This window comes from Nannospalax galili, unplaced genomic scaffold, assembly GCF_000622305.1.
Source record: "Nannospalax galili isolate Female #2095 unplaced genomic scaffold, S.galili_v1.0 scaffold257, whole genome shotgun sequence".
NCBI classification, from domain to species: domain Eukaryota; kingdom Metazoa; phylum Chordata; class Mammalia; order Rodentia; family Spalacidae; genus Nannospalax; species Nannospalax galili.
Genome location: NW_008340854.1, coordinates 962,026 through 966,155, shown reverse-complemented (window position 1 = coordinate 966,155; position 4,130 = coordinate 962,026).

Sequence of the window (4,130 nt, the reverse complement as noted above, 5' to 3'; positions counted from 1 at the left end):
TGGAACTAGTTGACCTAGGAGAGATAGGAGCAAAAAGTGTCCTTTATGTCCCTCTGACCAAATTATTATAGGCCTCAAAATATGCCTGTTAAACACCCAAGAAGCTTAGTTCCACCAGTCTCGTATTTTTAATTAATCTGTGTCATGTAGGTAAATCTTGGGTGAAGACCAGTTGTTCTCAGATAAACCTTACCTAGACATATATTTCTTGATCTGCTATGTATAATTTGTCAGTAGGTTGTAGGAGTAATATGGTTCTCTCTGGTTTTCAAAACTAACTAGGCATTGTTTATCTCGCACACTGTCTCACCACTCCATCATGGTTTTCCCACATAAGGTGCCCCCGTTTCCCCCCTTTCTCCCTTACTAATACCCTTCTCTTATGATCCTACCTCTCTTGAGTCCCTTCTTTCCCTTTATCCCCTAGGTTCCTTGTATACCCTTCCCTCCCCCCTCCCTTAAACTAACCCAATTTTTATCCATAGCTCCCTGATTAAGGCCTGTTTCCTACTGTTCTTCTCTTTCAGGTTCTTTCTTTTCCTTTACCTCCGTGTTTCCTTTCCATTATCCTGGTTCCTGTAGTTATGTCTGGTTGCATACGTATTTATCAGAGTCTGGTTCTAGGATCCACATATGAGGGAGAACATACGTTGATTTTTTTCTCAGTCTGTGTTACTTCACTTAGTATGACAGTTTCCAGTTCCATCCATTTATCTGCAAATTTCATGATTTCATCTTTCTTTAGTGCTGAGTAAAACTCCATCGTATAAATGAACAAATTTTGATTTTCCACTCATCAATTGAGGGACACTTAGGTTGCCTCCATGTCTTAGCTATTGTGAAAAGAGCAGCAACAAACATAGATGTACAAGTGTCTCTGCAATAGGATGAGTTCTTTGGGTGTATGCCAAGGAGTGGTATAACTGGGTCAAATGGTAGGGTCATTTGTAGTTTTTTAGGAGATCTCCACATTGCTTTCCATAGGGGTTGAACCAATTTGCAGCCCCACCAGCAGTGGATGAATGTTCCCCTTTCCCGACATCCTCTCCAACATTTGGCATCGTTTTCTTGATCTTAGCCAGTCTGACTGGGGTAAGGTGAAATCTTAAAGGGGTTTTAAGTTGCATTTCCCTGTTTGTTAATGATGTTGAACATCTTTTAAGATGCTTCATAGAAATCTTTACTTCATCTTTTGAGAACTCTCTGTTCGGCTCCTAAGCCCATCTTCTTATTGGGTTGCTTCTTGTCTTGGTTCTCTGTTTTTTGAGTTCGTTATATATTCTGGTTATTAAATCTCTGTTGGATGTGTTTCTGGTGAAGATTTTCTCACATTCTGTGGGTTTTCTGTTTTCTTCCTTGTCTCCTTTGATGTACAGAAGCTTTTTATTTTAATGAGGTCCCATTTCTTAATTCTTGCCCTTGTTTCCTGAGCAATTGATGTCTGGTTTAGAAAATCCTTTCCTACGCTTATATCTTGTACGTTTTCCCCAATGTTTTCTTCTAATAGTTTCATAGTTTCAGGCTTTACATTGATGTCTTTGAGCCATTTTGAATTGAATTTTGTGCAGGGTGAAAGGTAGGGGTTTAGTTTCATTGTTCTACAAGTGGAGATCCAGTTTTGCCAGCACTATTTGCTGAACATGCTGTCTTTCCTCCAGTTAATGTTCTTGGCCCCTTTGTCAAATATCAGGTGACTGCACTTACATTTACTCATACTTGGGTCTTCAATTTTGTTCCATTGATCTATGAGTCTATTTTTGTGCCAGTACCATGTTGTTTTTATGACTATAGCTCTGTAATACAGCTTGAAATCTGGTATAGTAATCTCCCCAGCATTTCTCTTAGTGCTCAGGGTGGTTTTGGCTATCTGAGGTCTTTTGTGCTTTCATATGTATCTTAGGATAGATTTTTCCAATTCTGTGAAAAATGTCATGGTGATTTTGATTGGCATTGTGATAAATCTATATATGACTTTTGGTAGGATGGTCATTTTCACAACATTAATTCTTCCAATGCATGAGCATGGGAGGTCCTTCCATCTTCTCATGTCTCTTTCTTTAAAGATTTAAAATTTTCATTGTAGAGCTCTTATTTAATGTCTTTAGTCAGGTTTATTCTGAGATTTTTTTTTTTTGCAGCTATTGTGAATGGGCTTTTTTCCATGTGCTCTTTCTCCAATTGCTTGTTATTGGTATATAGAAAGGCTATAGACTTTGTAGGTTAATTTCGTAACCTGCCACTCTACTGAACGTGTTAATAATTTCTAGGAGTTTTGGGGTGGAGTTTTTGGCATCCCTTAGATATAATATCATATCATCTGCAAAAAGGGATAATTTGATCTCTTCTTTTCCAGTAATTACTCCTTTAATTTCCTTCTCTTGTCTTATTGCTCTTGCAAGAGTTTCAAGTACTATGTTAAAGAGAATTGGGGATAGTGGACAGCCTTGTCTGGTTCCTGATTTCAATGGGAATGCTTCCAGTTTTTCTCCATTTAGAATGATGTTGGCTGTGGGTTTCTTATATATGGCTTTAATTATGTTGAGGTATGTTACCTCCAGTCCTATTCCCTCTAGGACTTTGAACATAATTGCATGTTGAATTTCATCAAAGGCCTTCTCTGCATCTGAGATAACCATGTGGTTCTTGTCTTTGAGCCCATTTATATGATTTATGACATTTATTGACTTACATATATTGATCCATACCTGCATCTCTGGGATAAAGCCAACTTGATCATGGTGGATGATCTTTTTGATGTGTGTCTGTATGTAGTTTGCAAGTATCTTGTTTTTTGCATCCATGTTCATTAAGGATATGGGTCTATAGTTTTCTTTTTTTGTTATATCTTTACCTGGCTTTGGTATTAGAGTGATGCTTGGCTTCATAGAAGGAATTTGGAAGTTCTCCCTCCATTTATGTCTTTTTGAATAAATTAAGTAGTATTGGATGCACATCTTCTTTAAATGCGTGATAGAATTCTGCTGTAAATTCATCTGGTCCTGGGCTTTCTTTAGTCGGGAGATTTTTTTTTTTATTACTGTTTCAATTTCTTTTTGTGTTTTGTGTCTGTTTAAGTGGTTAATCTCTTCTTGGTTTAGTTTTGGTGGTTACCATGCCTTTAGATATCCATGCATTTCTTTTAGGTTTTCAAATTTAGTAGTATATAGGTTTTTAAAGTATTCCCTTATAATGCTCTGTATCTGTTGTGATGTTTCCCCTTTCATCTCTGATTTTGTTGACTTGGAGGTGCTCATTCTTTCTTTTGGTTAACAGGGCTAGTGGTCAGTCAATCTTGTTTATCTTTTCAAAGGACCAGCTTTTGAAATTGTTGATTTTTTGTATTGTTTTCTTTGTTTCAATTTCATTCATTTCTGCCCTGATTTTTCTTATTTCTTATTGTCTGTTGGGTTTGGGTTTCATTTGCTGTTGATTTTCATGTGTGTTGAGTTGCAATGTTGAGTCATTTATTAGTGTTCTTTCTGATTTTTTGATGTAGGCACTTACAGCTCTAAACTTCCCTCTAAGGACCACTTTCAGAGTGTCCCAGAGGTTTTGTTGTGTTGTATTGTCCTTATCATTTAATTCCAGGAATACTTTTATTTCTTTCTTAATTTCTCTTTTACTCATTCATCATTCAGGAGTGTTTTGTTTAATCTCCATGTGTTCATGTGGTGATCAGGGCTTCTTCAGGTGTTGATTGTAAGCATTTTTGCACTGTGGTCCGATAGAATGCATGGAACTATTTCAGTCTTTTTGTATTTGTTGAGGTTTGTTTTGTGCCCCAGTATATGGTCGATTTTGGAGAAGGTTCTATGGGATGCTGAGTAGTAAGTATGTCCTGTGGAGCTTGGGTGGAATACTCGGTAGATGTCTGTTAAGTCCATTTGATGTATGATACCACATGGTTCAGGTGCCTCTCTGTTCCTTCTTTGTCCATTTGACCTCTCTATTGGAGATAGTGGGGCACTGAAGTCACCTACTACTACTGTGTTGGGATTAGCCTGTGTTTTATAGACCTTCAGGAATGATTTTATGAAATTGGGTGCAACAAAGTTTGGTGCATATATGTTCATGACTGTAATATCTTCTCAGTCAGTTGTTCCTTTAATTAGACTGAAGTGACCCTTTTT